We start from the raw sequence: 17,795 nt of genomic DNA, 5'->3' as shown, positions 1-17,795 counted from the left end.
TTCTTCTCTGACAATATCCTGGAGCATGGGTTTCATTCTTCTCTGTGGTTGCCTCACTGGTTTGATGGTACTATCTGTGTAAATATGGTGAGTGCATGTGTCGGGGTGAATCCCATGCATATCGGTGTAGTCCCAAGCAAAGGCTTTTTGGTATTTTCTCAATAGTCGAATCAATTTCTCTTGCTGGGATGAGTCTAGGTGATTGCCTATGTTCAGAGTTTTCCCTGGACTAATCTCTATGATCTGACTCTGTGTGTTGGTGATGGATTGAACTGGAAAAATATCGTGAAATGTGGTTTGCAAAGATTGAATGGTGCATGTTTCCTGAAAATTTTGAGCTAAAAATACATATGCAGCATGATATTGGTCATTTCTCAAATTTTTGGAAATATCAGGTTGAGAAAGGAATAATTCTACCAAATCATTATTGTCTTGTTCTTGGAAATCATAGATTTGGTCAATGCTAAAAACAGATTGTACTTCTTCTTTATCATTGAATTTATCATCAAGCCACAAATTGTGTGTTACTGCTGGTGATTGTACCGATGGATAAAGAGTGAGTTGTTTTCTTTCGGTCCCCCTTGAAATGATCATGTTGCCCGATCGACATCCTATGAATGCATCAACAGTCGCTAACCATGGTCTACCAAGGATGATAGGGTGCCCTCCTAAATTGGATTTGGGTTGAAGAACTAAGAAATCCACTGGATACTCCCAAGAGTCCAGTGAGACAATTATGTCCTCCAAAATCCCTTCAGGAATCACTTTAGACCTATCAGCTAGTTCTAGAACAATCGTTGTATGTTGCAAATTTATGAGCTGGAGTGTTCTCATGGTTTCAAGAGTCATGACATTGATTGCAGCCCCAAGATCTATCAAAGTGTTTGGAATTTGTATGTTTTTAATGATGGTGGTCACTATGGGAATGCCAGGATCAACATACTTTTCCATGGAGATGGTATTGGTCATAAGGCTTGCTAAATGTCCTATAACATGAATGGTTTGAGGATCAATCCTTTTTCTAGCAGGCTTCTTGAGGCACATGTCTTTGATGGCTTTAGTATATATGGGAATGTCTTTTATAGCTTGCAGCAGTGGAATTTTTATGTAGACATTCTTGAGTTCATCTAAGACATGAAACTGTGGTATAGACAGTGGAGGTTTTATTTGGACCAATCGGTCTGGAAAAGGTGGATGCAATGGTTGCATATGCTTATCTTTGGTATCATCGTTTGATTTTCTTTGATTTGTCATTTCATTTTCATTTTCTGTGTTTTCTTCTTTCTTATCTGTTATTGGAGAATCTTTGTGGAGTACCCTACCAGACCTCAAGTTGATATTTTGCAAGGGTAGTGTGGGATATGAAGTTCCCTCTTCTACATTGTAGGCTGGCCTCTCTGCTCTATTATTTGGATTTGGGACAGTTTGAGCAGGAATTTGAGTAGGTCTGGGAGGTTGTGAGTTAGCTGGAAATTGCAGTTGTGGTGGATTTATTGGTGGAGGAGCAGGCAATGCTTGTTGAGTAGGTTGAGGCTGATAAACAACTTGCTGAGGATACTGCTGATATGGTTGAGAATGTGATGAATACGGCTGATGGTATTGTTGATATGGTTGTGAATATGGTGGGTATGATTGAGGATATGTATGATAGGATTGAGAATACTGTTGAGACAGTCTCCATTGTTGCTGTGGGTGGTTTTGGTGCTGCCATGGCATGGGTACTGTTAGACTCCGTCTTATGTCAGTGTGAGATTGATTCTTCTTCAAAACCCTGTTTTGAAGAAGAAATCATTAAATGTGTTGTTTTAGAATATGTAATTTATTCTCCCGCTCTTTAAATGGCAACAGTTTCATCAGCTCCTATCTCTGCAAAAACACAAACAAAAGAAAACAAAATATCATCAGCAATCATGTCTATTTGTTTGATCTGGTCTAGAAGCTGTCTTGTCACAGTTGTCATTTGGTTATACAGCTCTCCATACATTTGGTTGCTCAGATTTGGTTACTTAGCCAAGGAATCGCTGGAATGAAAGGCATACTTTAATCTCTTGACAAACATATGCCTGCGACCTTGTTACTTAATCTCTGCTGCAGACTTCTTGGCACATGGATTTACATTATGTAGGGAGTTCCTGAAGCAGTTCTTGATCTGAAGGTTCGGCTTGGTATGCCTGCTACACAATGGATCAGTGTTTATAATGCTCGTCGGCCAATGAAAACAGAGATACCACTATAATGTGGCTGATGCAAGACTTACACAGCATGTTGAGAAAGGAAATGAAGATGTCCTTTTTATCAGTAGTGAGCTTCTTGCTCAAATTTGTGGGCTCTTATTATGGATGCGGGAAGTGGATTCACTGCACAAGTTTATGAGCTTTCTCAGTGCTTTTTTCACAAGGAATGGATCATGGAACAATGGGAGAAAAACTATTACATAAGTGTAATTGCGGGTGCCAATAGTGGGAGTTCCCTGTCTAAAGGCACACAGTACGTGCAGCAGTCTTACAAGGTCAGCGATTCTTTTCCATTTAAATGGATAAACAAAAAGGGAGAGAGGGAACCTATGTTACTTCTATGGCTTCTGCAGGGAGTAGTTGGAGTGAGATCGGCTCTTTCCAGTGTCAGCCAGCTGATGAAAGACTTGGTGGAACTACATAGTGGCTATATGTACATAACTTCTCAAGAAGGCCATCCGATTGCCACCTCTACTGATGCTCTATTGATAACAAATACATCCGGTAGCCCAAAGCTTATGACTGCTGTGGAATCAAGTCACCCTATCATTAGGGCTGGTTCAATATGGTTGCAAAAGAAGTATGGAAATAGGTTATGTTTCAACAAAGGGGTTCATGGGGAAAATGTCTTGCTTGGACGTCATCGCTATTACATTGACTCCTTTATGTTGAACTTAACAAGACTTCCTATGGTGGGAGTCATCATCATTCCAAGATCATTTGTCATGGGTGAAGTTGACCAGCGAGGTCATGCAACTCTAATTATCCTTTGTTATAGACAATTTTGTGCCTTACAGCAATAAGCATGAATTGTCAATAATCCAAGGGATCCAAAGTTCCCTAAACATGATGTTCCTACCCCTAGAGGAACAAGGTCAGCAAACCAACAGCTCTCAGATCAGTTCTCCACCTGAAAACACTCAAAAACAAGCAATCCTGAAATCAAAGCAGGTGCTCCACTAGGCTTCTGCGCTGAAACACAACTGCTCCATGGTGTACCTGCGTTGCAAAGCAGGTAGAACAAAGCCCACCTGCGTTGGGCGAGTTTGGACATGTGGCACAGTGAGTCATTGCTTTGGAATCTTCCAAAAATGACACTTGGGTCAGGTATTTCGCCTTGTGATGAGTCAGAGGCTTTGTTTCTCCAAGTGGAAGCAAGGTTCACCAAGTGGACTCAAGAACTGAAGATCAACTGAAGATTAACTGAAGAGAGAGAGGACACAAGGCAGCTACACATCAGTTGCAAGCTGACTCATCCTTTCTCAATTCATCTATATATTGAGCTCTCTCCTATGAGCTCAGGAGGCTGGAATTTGGTGCAAAGTAATGATATGCTGTTGGTTTCATTCTTGAGTTATTGGGTGATTGTTTGAGAGAGGTGAAGAAGAGCAATTCTTTCTGCTGGGAGGTGTTGCTGGGTTGGAGCCTGCAATGGTTGTAATCCTCTCAGAACCTTTATTTCTTCATTAATAAAAGCTATTGAGGTTCTTCTATGTGCTCTTGTTTCAGTTATATATTGTGATGATTGCATGTTTGGTTTACACTAATCCATGAACCAGTTATGATTGCATGCCTCTTGTAGTTTCCTTCTTTGTCATTGTGCAGGATCTCATTGTAGCTGGGCGAGCGGAAGGACAAAGAGCTAGGAACAAGCGGCCAAAGAGGAGAGTTTGGATTCGACATTAAGCGCAAGGCAACGGTTAGTGCTTTCTCCATCCTCTTTTGCTTTCATAAAGAAGTAAACCTTCAGTAGTTTGTTTTACAGTTGTTGCTAAGGAACTGTCACCCTTAGAGTGGGTTAGGGTCATCCGAGTCGGATACTTTTCCCTACAACAAACTGGCGACTCCGCTGGGGATCGTATCCGTTTGATTGTGTTTGTAGTATCTTTGCTATTCATTTCCTGAAGAAAAGAGTACCAAATCGAAAAGCTTTTGACTATATCAAAAGCGAAGTAGAGGGCAGCTACTCTTGCTCATTTTCTGAGCAGATTCATGATTTGAAGAGCTGATCTACAAAGATCCTTGTAAGCTCTTAGTGATAGCTTTGTACCTTCTAAATCATCCCTTTGAGTATGCTTGACTGAATGCTTCTGATTTGAGCAAAAACCGTACATTCTTGAGAAAATTATGACCCGGAAACTGTGAAAACGCAACTCTCGTTTTCCAAAGCAGGTAGTACACAGGCTACCTGCTTTGCAACGCAGGTCCCGAACTAGCTACTTGCGCTGAGAGCCAGTTTGACTGTGCAGAGCCTGCGTTGACCCAAATTTGCTTAGTGCATTCGGGGTTTCCTCCTTTCTCTTGCCTGTTTTCACTTAGTTTTGCTGCTAGGTGTCAGTCTTGTGCCTGTTTTGAAACCAATATTACTTGCCATCATTCCGCCTTTGTTATATAATGAAATTGTACTTGTTCTTTGTATTTCTTACTCATTTACAATTTCCCATAACGAAAATTAAACTAGTCATGCTTTAGGCCTCTTAGATCTGAACCTGTGTTAGGCGTTTTGCTGGTCTAAAGAGTTAGCTTGTTTGCTGTCCATAGCTGGTTAGTCGTTTTACTTTCATTCGTATGGTTTGATTTCATGTATTTCCAGTGATTAAGCAAGTGAATCTTAAGGTGTCTTTTGATTTTGGACAAGCTTGTTTACTTTCGCTTTAAATCGAAATCAAAGTTATATAACCACTTTCTTTTTGTATCCATCCACATTAAGAAAGGGAAAAGAAAATACATGCATTGTGCATTTTGCATTTGAAAAAAGTTTGCATGATGATTTAGGAGAAAGTGCATTAGTTTGTGCTGTATGAACTGTGTGAAAAGAATTTGCCTTCTTTCTCTCTCAGTAGTTAAGATTTTCATCAGTCAAAAAGATTTGAAAAAGCTTGCTTCTCATCTTAGGCTGCATTTAGGAATTTGTCATATACATCTCGTGGTGAACCTTGAAAGGCAAACTTTAAAAAGATCAACTTAAAATATACTGAATGAACCTAACAACGCATTTGAAACATAACGCAAACATCTAGAGGTCTAGGTAGAGACGTGTTCCGGCGTCGTTAAACATAGTGACTGTCGATCTCTACGAAGGTGGGTGATTCCTCCTGAGAGTCGGTGGCACTAATACGGACTTGTGCTCCCACGTACCGTCGAGTATATATTGGGAGACCCCTATAGGCAATTATCCTTTATCCATAGGAAGCCGTGTCGACCGCCCTACTGATCGCGATGCAGTGAACACAGCATTCACGAAGATCGACCACCCGTACCGTAAAACGTATTCTGTGGTTTCGCGAAAAGTTTGGCACACCCTCTGCCTAGAACTCCAGAGCAGTTTCTTTTGGCCTTTTTCAAACTCTATAACTAAAAAAGTCCATCCGAGCATTTGTCACTTCGGGCTCGTTAAAACATCGAAGGCGACTAGAGTCATCTTTAGCTTTTTCTCGACTCTTAAAACATGAAAAAGCAAGTTTGTGTCTAAAAGCGTCGTTAATAAAATTTATTTTAAGCGGAACAAAATCACCTGTTATTCCCACGTTGATCTTTCAGTTGAAAAGTATGGAGCCCACCAACCAAGGAGGCAACCTTGGCGGAAGTCCAAATCCCTTCTCCTCTTGGGGAGATGTTGGTGCGCCTCATATGGAAACATTGTCACTTCCAGGATTGACAATTGGCCTACCTGTATGGCTCTTTTCAACTAATGTAGTCCAGATCGCCACTAATCCTGAGCAGTCGAATCAACAGTCAGACCAGTCTAGGACTACCCACCAGCCTTCCACTTCTTACAATACTTCCTCTGATCCTTCATCTTCGCAAGGTAGAGCTGGCAAAAGTCAGCCTCCCAAGGAAAAGAAGGAAAGGAAGAAGAGAGAAAAGAAGCAGAAGGAGCCTATGGCGAAGGCGACTGGGGGCAAGCAAAAGACAGCCGACAAAAACCCACACACTGCACCGACCGGGCCTAAATCGCCGTGTGTCATTTGCGAAGGGGCCCACTTCCATCGTGATTGTCCTTGTATTCCCCGGATACTAAGGGACTGGTCCCCAAGATTGCACAATCCGGTAGCATCAACCTCTGGCAGTCATGTTGATTGCAGTCCGTCAACTAGCGAGAGTGAAGGACGAAGAGGGAGACCAAGATCACCCTGTATATTGTGTGAAGGCGAGCATGCCATCCACAGATGTCCATTCTTAGATGAGGCAAAGAGAGTTTTGGAAGATCGTCCGGTTTCGCCGTTACGACTTCCTCCGGGATACCAAAAACTCGCGCCTAATCCCTCGATAGTTGAAAATCCAGCTGACCCGCCCAAGTGGTCAGCTGAAGTGTCGGTCATTGAGAATGAACCTACTGAATCCAGACCAGACGAAAGTCTAAAGGTCGAAACGGCAGTTGACCCGGTTCTTCCTTCAGAGGTTTCATCGTCCAATGACTCCGTCATTGAAGACCCATCTTCAAATGACACCCTCACTGAAGAGGATAAGGATGACACCGTCCATATTCTTTTCATCAACACAGACTCTGATGAGCATCAGGGCAATGCGCCCATTCCTTTATCGCAGGAAGGAAAATCGTCAGGGTCGTATCCGGCCGTATATTCGGTCCCACCACCAAGCAACCTAGTTGTATCCTTTGATTGGAATCAACTAGGCAGACCCCGGTTACCAGCCAGTATCCCATTCAGAATCACAGTCCAAATTTACAGAATGGTGATGGCTGGAACTATCATTGATGAAGGGGCATCTGTGAGTATCCTTTCCTCTGTTGCTTGGAAAGCACTGGGTTGCCCGGCGCTTTTACCTGAGATGAGAAATCTATCAGGTTTTGATAAAGGAACCAGTCACCCGTTAGGGATTCTCCCCAATGTTCCGGTTACATTGAAAGGGAAAACAGTTCGCATGAACATCATGGTCGTCCAGGGACCCTTGGCATATAACTTACTCCTTGGACGAGACTATATATATTGCATGGAGGCAATAGTGTCCTCACTCTTTAGAGTCATGTGTTTTCCGCACGAAGGAAGAATGGTCCAGCTAGTAGACCAACTTTCATTTCCAGGATCACGCATTGCAAATAGTCAAATACCATCCCTTAACGGTTTATTCGCTCAAGGAATGCCACCGCCCCCGGTTCTACTTCCCGATGAATGCGAGTAATTCGGAAAGAAAGAACTGGGACCCAGGGGGCATGCACCCTGGCCTGCCTCGGGCAGAGAAAACCTTAGGTATAAAGTTAATTTCCACAGAAGGATGGACTAGTCCGTACCCCGTCCGGCAGAGGAAGAGAGGGTTGTTCTAGGATAAAATTATTTTGTCAAAGTTATGTGAGCGAAGCAATCACTCCCTTTGTCTAAAGAAGTGGGCTCTCCTAAGGAGGGGGTCTATTTGTGGCAGCAAGAAGCCACCATCTTTGAATGTCAAGCCTCACCCATTAAAACAAGCTGTTTTGAAGGATAAGTAGGGGCAGTCTTCAAAGAAAGAGATGAAATTGCTGCAACAAGTAGTCACCATCCTTAGCAACCTAATGATAGACATCGCCGAAAAGAGAGTTTAGTTTGCGGCAGCAAACAAAACCATTTTTCGGATAATAAGTAAGAGATGGCAGAATCTCGAAATTATACTTTATACCTGGGGGCATGCAAACCTTTTGGAGTGCAAGCACGGGACGACTATTTATTTTTTTAAATTTTTAGGTCCTCCCTTTAAACCTGTAGGTCTAACCCGTTAAACTCGTAGGATTAGCCGTTTCTAGCTTGCATAAAGAAAGAATGAAGGGCAAAAGTTAAAACCTGCCAATTTGGAGTAATTAGTGAGGTATCGCTCCTTAAATAAGATTACCTCACCTAAAGCATTCCTTGTATTAAGACTGGTATAATTCGAGCAGTTTTAGCAATGTTCATGCTCGTTAAAAAATAAAAGCAATCATCGAGCAGTTTTTGTGCAGAAGTTCATGCTCGTTAAAAAATAAACGTAAATTGTGAGCAATCTTTCCCTAGCAGTTCAAGCTCATCCAGAAAAATGAACCGGTAAACAACCTCGAGAAATGTAACCTTTGAAAGCCATATTAAAAGCCCTTGGTCGTGTTTATATGCCATCACCTCCATCTGTTCATTTGGCCAATCGTTCACCTCCATATGTTTGTTTACCCATTTTGAGGAACAGCTGCGAAGAGTGATTTCACTTAGCCATCCTTGTGACACTGCCGTGATTGGAGAATTCCAACCTGTACCTGGAATCTGCTGCTATCCCTGTTCATCACTCGTTCCTCAAAAGACGAGTCTTCTTTGAGCTCTTTTCACTGACTCGTAAAATATGAAAAGTTTGCCGAGTTTTGGCCTTCCAGCTCGTTAAAGCGACGGAAAGCTATCCCTCCTCTAGATTTTAATCTTTTTGGACCTGAGGGATTATTGCACAAAAAGATCGAGCGCTTGTTTGTTCGGCTCGTTAAAGCAACCGAAAATTCATCCCTTCTGTATTGTTTTAAAATTTTTCGGACTTAAGGGATTAGATGACGAAAAAGGAATTTTGGAGTTAACTTTTCGTACCTTTTCAGACTCTCTAAAAATGAAAAGGACCGAGTTTTCCTTGTCGTTAGACTCGTTAAAATGATTAAATAGCGACAAACTTGTCTTTAGACGAGAACGAGTTTCCCTATCGCTAGGCTCGTTAAAACATAGCGATGGGCTTGCCCGAAGGGCAGGTTATAGAACAAGCATATGTTATCCTCCTCAAGCTTGACAAAAATAAAGAGGTACTGGTCAGCAATGACTGGGGAAAAATTGGGAGAACCTCACAGCATTAATGGTAGCAAGTCGCTCTTGAACATGACACTTTGTCCTCCGTAGCACATCGGGTTGGGTTGTTTCATTCACCGGTCGCAGAATCATGGTCCTCGCCACACCATCCACCATTGGGGTAATGCTACCAATCCATCACATCAGTGTCATTATATGTTCAAGAGATGTGGTTCTGTAAAGAGTCAACCGTGTTCCACCCACTGCCATACATTATCCTTCATCCACTTCATGACCGCCACCCTGAATCATACATCACAGTTTGTTTTCACCTCATCATAATCACTAGCTCCGTTCCGTGTCACTGATGTGGGATTCATTAAGGCCCTCCTTTGACGGATCGCTCCTTGTCGACATCAGCTCATTATCCAAGGAGTTGATCTAGGAACACCCCCCTCAGTACTTTGAAGCTTGCATGCCTCAATGGCAAGTTTCTCACTTCCGGCGACAGGTATACATCAATGACCTTCGACCAGAAGATTTTGCATGGTGGTCGACGCCAAGTCCTTTATTCCCACCATGTGGATTGTACTGTCGTACCTTGAGGGTCATTATCCTTATCGGTGACTCTTCTCGCGCTTGTTAACGGTTTACATCATTGACCGGTAATCAAGCGATGTCTTTCCATGTTCGACTTCAAGAAATTCTCACATGGATCGACTTGTACATCGAGTGAAGATCGGAAGAGATTGAAGACCCTGGATCTAGTTTTATCCATCCGGGCTGCGATATATATTCAGGACATAAAGACATTTGATATGTACATCATTACAGCAGATGATCATCCTTCTCAAAGGATGATAATTTCGGCAGAGGAATATCAGTCTACATCAGACGATCGTCTGTTCTATGTACCAAAATGTATTTATAAAGCTGAGCATGGGAATGCCCGCCTCAGCTAGATCATGAAAAATGTATGAAAAATAATGTATTGTATTGTATCTTATTACAGGACACTTCTCAGCAGATTGAATGAACTTCGGATCCTCTCAATAAAGCATTTCGCCCGATAAACGACCTCATACTTTAGGGGGCATCTGTTATAGACAATTTTGTGCCTTACAGCAATAAGCATGAATTGTCAATAATCCAAGGGATCCAAAGTTCCCTAAACATGATGTTCCTACCCCTAGAGGAACAAGGTCAGCAAACCAACACTCTCAGATCAGTTCTCCACCTGAAAACACTCAAAAACAAGCAATCCTGAAATCAAAGCAGGTGCTCCACTAGGCTTCTGCGCTGAAACACAACTGCTCCATGGTGTACCTGCGTTGCAAAGCAGGTAGAACAAAGCCCACCTGCGTTGGGCGAGTTTGGACATGTGGCACAGTGAGTCATTGCTTTGGAATCTTCCAAAAATGACACTTGGGTCAGGTATTTCGCCTTGTGATGAGTCAGAGGCTTTTTTTCTCCAAGTGGAAGCAAGGTTCACCAAGTGGACTCAAGAACTGAAGATCAACTGAAGATTAACTGAAGAGAGAGAGGACACAAGGCAGCTACACATCAGTTGCAAGCTGACTCATCCTTTCTCAATTCATCTATATATTGAGCTCTCTCCTATGAGCTCAGGAGGCTGGAATTTGGTGCAAAGTAATGATATGCTGTTGGTTTCATTCTTGAGTTATTGGGTGATTGTTTGAGAGAGGTGAAGAAGAGCAATTCTTTCTGCTGGGAGGTGTTGCTGGGTTGGAGCTTGCAATGGTTGTAATCCTCTCAGAACCTTTATTTCTTCATTAATAAAAGCTATTGAGGTTCTTCTATGTGCTCTTGTTTCAGTTATATATTGTGATGATTGCATGTTTGGTTTACACTAATCCATGAACCAGTTATGATTGCATGCCTCTTGTAGTTTCCTTCTTTGTCATTGTGCAGGATCTCATTGTAGCTGGGCGAGCGGAAGGACAAAGAGCTAGGAACAAGCGGCCAAAGAGGAGAGTTTGGATTCGACATTAAGCGCAAGGCAACGGTTAGTGCTTTCTCCATCCTCTTTTGCTTTCATAAAGAAGTAAACCTTCAGTAGTTTGTTTTACAGTTGTTGCTAAGGAACTGTCACCCTTAGAGTGGGTTAGGGTCATCCGAGTCGGATACTTTTCCCTACAACATCCTTGTATCAGCATCCATCTGTATTCTTGTTATAGGATGTGTTTGCATGTTAATTGTGACAAGTGGAGTGTCAAAAGAAATGAAATTTCGAGCAGAATTGATAAGTCATCTTGATGCACGACGAAGAGCACCAGGATGTCAAGGCAGAAGTCAATCAGGAAATGCCGAAAGCTTGGAAAAGCTAAACAAAGGATATTTACAGTATGGTTGCTCAAATTATAAACGGAGATGCCGTATTAGAGCGCCATGTTGCAATGAGGTCTTTGATTGTAGACATTGTCACAATGAGTTGCATCAAGGAATGGTAAATATGCAGCATCTTACATCCATTGCCCAGAATTAGTGGAAGATGTATTTGCAGCAAGCTGAAGACAAATATGTTGAGGATACAGCCTCAACAGAAGCGAATCAACATATTACAGGACAAATTCTCAATGATTGCACCATTAAACAAGCTCTTTGGGGACGCACTGGAAAAATGTGCAAGTTGGTCTGCAGCAGCTTGAGAAGGGCAATGTGAAGAAGTGGATAATGTTGTCAAGAGTGCCAAGGAGGCAAATCAAGTTCTTATCGCTGATTTAACACGGGCCACATCGTCAGCTGATATAGAAATTAAGAATGGAATGGGAAGTTTGTTGTCCACAATCAATGATTCATTGAAAATGGACCATGTTACTTACCAAGGTATACAACCCACTATTGCCCTCAGCACCGATACTATAGCTGAGCTGCAAACAAACCACTATAGCACAATGGTAGACATAACCAAGCAAGCAGATAAATATCTTCATGAGGAATATATGGAAGATCATCCAAACTGTTCAACAACAAAGAGGCGACCTATCAGTGTCCCAAGTCTTGAATGCATTCAAAATTTACAAACTCCATGCTTTGAAGAGTTGTTGCAAACATTTTGGGATACAAAATCTGAAAAGCGATCAAAACATGTAAATGGAGAGGTAAAGCAACTGCTCTACACCAGTGCGGGATACCAGAAGCCCTCTTACAACCATCAATTGAGCAAATTCCATTGATTAAATTAAATTACAAGTGTTTTAATTAGCATATTCAATCAAATCGCAATTAGAACTGGGGGCATTGGAAAGTGACAGATTTTGGATTGAGTCAATTATTGAAGTTATAATCAGATAATGTTCGAGAATGGCATCGACGTCCCTTGGATGATACCTTAAGGTTATATATGACGCCAGAGGTTTACAAAAATGAAGCATTTGATAGAAGTGTGGACGTTTTCTCGTTTGGTCTTATTCTTTATGAGATGATTGAAGGTACCCCACCTTTCCACCCAAATTTACCAGGAGAAGTCTACAGACTGATGGCTTTGGAGGATAAAAGACCAGCATTCAAGCTCAAGCCAAAGCATTATCCAAGTGATCTAAAAGAGTTGATTGAGGAATATTGGGATAGAAACCCATGTGTCAGGACAATCTTTTCTGCGATTATTGTGCGTCTAGACAAGATAAGGCCCTTATGTGTCAAACAGAACTTGCTGGCATTGATCGCATAAGTTTTAATCCGTTGTCAACTAGAAAAATTTGGCGCACGTCCTTGACACCTACCCTTTACTTCAGCCAAAAATAAACAAAGACACCTGTTACCAGATGAATAGGATTCGTTCTTATCTATGACCTCAGTTAGTCATACGATGGGGTCTGCGCTCCAATTGTTAGGCTTTCTGGTTAGAGATTTTCGAGGAGAAAGTTATTACATGTTCTATTTATGTAATTTCAGGTGAAACAACGCAGAGGTTTTTGGGTTGATTTGTTTTCTCCTACAACAGAGTCTTATTTAATCTATTAAAAAAATCATTTGTAAAGGTTAGAGTGAAGAGAGGGGAGAGTTCTGAGTGCTGGAGAATAGAGAGCTTACCATGTACAGTTTTTGGCAGAGAGTTTAATGAAAATACAGCTCTGACTTCTGAGATTCCTGTGGTATGATAATTTAGCATAAGTTTTTCTTGTGTTTCATATGTGATCTGTTATGTTTCATTTCACTTCATGATCATTTCTAATTGAACAAATGAAGTGTTAAGGTAGAATTCATCATTTGTATGCTCTGCCTTTAAGTTTGTTCAATATTCAATGTTTTCTTCTGTTTGATAAGGATTCATCTTCTATGCCCTTGTCAGCTCCTCAGCAGTCTTGCCATCTCATTTAATCTAAATTTGGTGTTAAATTTCTTGCCTACCTTGCCTCAGGAGATAATCTGTGTTTTGATTACATTTCTCTGTTCAAGTTGTTTCTTTACCCCATGCAGCCCAGAAAAACCCCAGCATTTATTAAAAATCATTTTTTATCAGTTTACTAGCCTAAAATCAGTGTTACCCTATTGGTCATCTCACCAATTGAAGATCTTTACCGAGATAGACCGGAGAGAGCCCTCTCCTACCCCGTAGGGCTAGCTACGAGGCTAAGTGGTTTGATGTTGCCTTGAGGTTTACCTTTCTCAGCCTGAGGTGAAATTTCAAGCGCTAACATATTGGCGACCATACTGGGGATAACAAATTGTTGATTGTCTTGTCCCAGTACATGAAATCAAATTGCAGATCTGATGCTGATGGTGGACAGTAGTCAGATACATATGCAGGCTGAACCATTCACCTGGCGACTCCAATTCGATCCAGACATTCCAACGCTTGTTGATATATTCATGTAATGGTAGGGTATGTGGCAAACCCTGCCCTGTGTGAAGCTATAGAAGGAATAAGAAAGGAGTTAGCAGATTCTGAATTTGATGAAGCTTTTTTCAGTACCTTGCTTCATTGGTTGAAATCTTCAAAGTTCTTCAAAGCTAAATTTTGTGAGTTAATTGTTGAAAGAATCGAAAAGGAGATTCAATGTTTAGATGAGCAAATCCAATCATATGATTTCCAAGACCCTAAAAAGTTCTTGGAAATCCTTCCTCCATACTCGCCTATAGATGTTTACATTGACAATGTGCAGCTGGAAGTATGCATTGCAGAATTGGGACAGCCAACAGAGTTCGGCTTCCGTGATCCTATTGCGCATATATGGACATGTTTTTCACTTTAATTGATAGATCAGACTGTCTTGTACGTAACCAGGGTCATTACGTGCATGAAGGGCTGCCAGCAATTACATCTGTGTCCTTGCGTAAGCATTCTCGAGCGGCATCACTCTCAGGTTTACTTGAATGGTTAATCTGGCATTTCAGTATTACCTGATCTATTTGTACAACAGATTAGAGTAGATTTTGTAAATAAATAAGCAGCCATAAGGGCAGCATCTTGTTTTAGTTTGCTTGAATTTTGCCGAATTAGTCTTTCAGTCAATTCAGTCAGTTTCCCGTTAATAAGTTGAGTCTTTAGTTGTGTTGATTAATGTAAATAATGGACTCCATTGCCCAATGATGGAGGCACTGTCTGCTCTCCCAAAGTTCTGCGGTTCTTGGCACCTCCACGAAGCGGCAGCTGCCATCCCAAGTGGAGCCGATGTTAGACTCCGTCTTATGTCAGTGTGAGATTGATTCTTCTTCAAAACCCTGTTTTGAAGAAGAAATCATTAAATGTGTTGTTTTAGAATATGTAATTTATTCTCCCACTCTTCAAATGGCAACAGTTTCATCAGCTCCTATCTCTGCAAAAACACAAACAAAAGAAAACAAAATATCATCAGCAATCATGTCTATTTGTTTGATCTGGTCTAGAAGCTGTCTTGTCACAGTTGTCATTTGGTTATACAGCTCTCCATACATTTGGTTGCTCAGATCTGGTTACTTAGCCAAGGAATCGCTGGAATGAAAGGCATACTTTAATCTCTTGACAAACATATGCCTGCGGCCTTGTTACTTAACCTCTGCTGCAGACTTCTTGGCACATGGATTTACATTATGTAGGGAGTTCCTGAAGCAGTTCTTGATCTGAAGGTTCGGCTTGGTATGCCTGCTACACAATGGATCAGTGTTTATAATGCTCGTCGGCCAATGAAAACAGAGATACCACTATAATGTGGCTGATGCAAGACTTACACAGCATGTTGAGAAAGGAAATGAAGATGTCCTTTTTATCAGTAGTGAGCTTCTTGCTCAAATTTGTGGGCTCTTATTATGGATGCGGGAAGTGGATTCACTGCACAAGTTTATGAGCTTTCTCAGTGCTTTTTTCACAAGGAATGGATCATGGAACAATGGGAGAAAAACTATTACATAAGTGTAATTGCGGGTGCCAACAGTGGGAGTTCCCTGTCTAAAGGCACACAGTACGTGCAGCAGTCTTACAAGGTCAACGATTCTTTTCCATTTAAATGGATAAACAAAAAGTGGAGAGAGGGAACCTATGTTACTTCTATGGCTTCTGCAGGGAGTAGTTGGAGTGAGATCGGCTCTTTCCAGTGTCGGCCAGCTGATGAAAGACTTGGTGGAACTACATAGTGGCTATATGTACATAACTTCTCAAGAAGGCCATTCGATTGCCACCTCTACTGATGCTCTATTGATAACAAATACATCCGGTAGCCCAAAGCTTATGACTGCTGTGGAATCAAGTCACCCTATCATTAGGGCTGGTTCAATATGGTTGCAAAAGAAGTATGGAAATAGGTTATGTTTCAACAAAGGGGTTCATGGGGAAAATGTCTTGCTTGGACGTCATCGCTATTACATTGACTCCTTTATGTTGAACTTAACAAGACTTCCTATGGTGGGAGTCATCATCATTCCAAGATCATTTGTCATGGGTGAAGTTGACCAGCGAGGTCATGCAACTCTAATTATCCTTGTATCAGCATCCATCTGTATTCTTGTTATAGGATGTGTTTGCATGTTAATTGTGACAAGTGGAGTGTCAAAAGAAATGAAATTTCGAGCAGAATTGATAAGTCATCTTGATGCACGACGAAGAGCACCAGGATGTCAAGGCAGAAGTCAATCAGGAAACGCCGAAAGCTTGGAAAAGCTAAACAAAGGATATTTACAGTATGGTTGCTCACATTATAAATGGAGATGCCGTATTAGAGCGCCATGTTGCAATGAGGTCTTTGATTGTAGACATTGTCACAATGAGTTGCATCAAGGAATGGTAAATATGCAGCATCTTACATCCATTGCCCAGAATCAGTGGAAGATGTATTTGCGGCAAGCTGAAGACAAATATGTTGAGGATACAGCGTCAGTAGAAGCGAATCAACATATTACAGGACAAATTCTCAATGATTGCACCATTAAACAAGCTCTTTGGGGACGCACTGGAAAAATGTGCAAGTTGGTCTGCAGCAGCTTGAGAAGGGCAATGTGAAGAAGTGGATAATGTTGTCAAGAGTGCCAAGGAGGCAAAGCAAGTTCTTATCACTGATTTAACACGGGCCACATCGTCAGCTGATATAGAAATTAAGAATGGAATGGGAAGTCTGTTGTCCACAATCAATGATTCATTGAAAATGGACCATGTTACTTACCAAGGTATACAACCCACTATTGCCCTCAGCACCGATACTATAGCTGAGCTGCAAACAAACCACTATAGCACAGTGGTAGACATAACCAAGCAAGCAGATAAATATCTTCATGAGGAATATATGGAAGATCATCCAAACTGTTCAACAACAAAGAGGCGACCTATCAGTGTCCCAAGTCTTGAATGCATTCAAAATTTACAAACTCCATGCTTTGAAGAGCTGTTGCAAACATTTTGGGATACAAAATCTAAAAAGTGATCAAAACATGTAAATGGAGAGGTAAAGCAGCTGCTCTACACCAGTGCGGGATACTAGAAGCCCTCTTACAACCATCAATTGAGCAAATTCCATTGATTAAATTAAATTACAAGTGTTTTAATTAGCATATTCAATCAAATCGCAATTAGAACTGGGGGCATTGGAAAGTGACAGATTTTGGATTGAGTCAATTGTTGAAGTTATAATCAGATAATGTTCGAGAATGGCATCGACGTCCCTTGGATGATACCTTAAGGTTATATATGGCGCCAAAGGTTTACAAAAATGAAGCATTTGATAGAAGTGTGGACGTTTTCTCGTTTGGTCTTATTCTTTATGAGATGACTGAAGGTACCCCACCTTTCGACCCAAATTTACCAGGAGAAGTCTACAGACTGATGGCTTTGGAGGATAAAAGACCAGCATTCAAGCTCAAGCCAAAGCATTATCCAAGTGATCTAAAAGAGTTGATTGAGGAATATTGGGATAGAAACCCATGTGTCAGGCCAATCTTTTCTGCGATTATTGTGCGTCTAGACAAGATAAGGCCCTTATGTGTCAAACAGAGCTTGCTGGCATTGATCGCATAAGTTTTAATCCGTTGTCAACTAGAAAAATTTGGTGCACGTCCTTGACACCTGCCCTTCACTTCAGCCAAAAATAAACAAAGACACCTGTTACCAGATGAATAGGATTCGTTCTTATCTATGACCTCAGTTAGTCATACGATGGGGTCTGCGCTCCAATTGTTAGGCTTTTTGGTTAGAGATTTTCGAGGAGAAAGTTATTACATGTTCTATTTATGTAATTTCAGGTGAAACAACGCAGAGGTTTTTGGGTTGATTTGTTTTCTCCTACAACAGAGTCTTATTTAATCTATTAAAAAAATCATTTGTAAAGGTTAGAGTGAAGAGAGGGGAGAGTTCTGAGTGCTGGAGAATAGAGAGCTTACCATGTACAGTTTTTGGCAGAGAGTTTAATGAAAATAC

At 41.3% G+C, this 17,795-nt stretch overlaps 2 pseudogenes; both read left to right on the top strand.

Moving 5' to 3' along the window:
• Positions 1-12,317: 12,317 nt before the first annotated feature.
• LOC149262894 (integrin-linked protein kinase 1 pseudogene) lies at positions 12,318-12,644 on the top strand (annotated as a pseudogene).
• Positions 12,645-17,069: 4,425 nt separating this feature from the next.
• Positions 17,070-17,396, top strand: LOC149262893 (integrin-linked protein kinase 1 pseudogene; annotated as a pseudogene).
• Positions 17,397-17,795: the final 399 nt, after the last annotated feature.

This window comes from Pinus tabuliformis, chromosome 6 (assembly GCF_031772625.1).
Source record: "Pinus tabuliformis cultivar Carrire ecotype Pingquan chromosome 6, CPIR1, whole genome shotgun sequence".
Classification (NCBI taxonomy): Eukaryota; Viridiplantae; Streptophyta; class Pinopsida; order Pinales; family Pinaceae; genus Pinus; species Pinus tabuliformis.
Note: the sequence above shows the minus strand (reverse complement) of the source record. Positions and strands in the feature narration are given on the sequence as shown.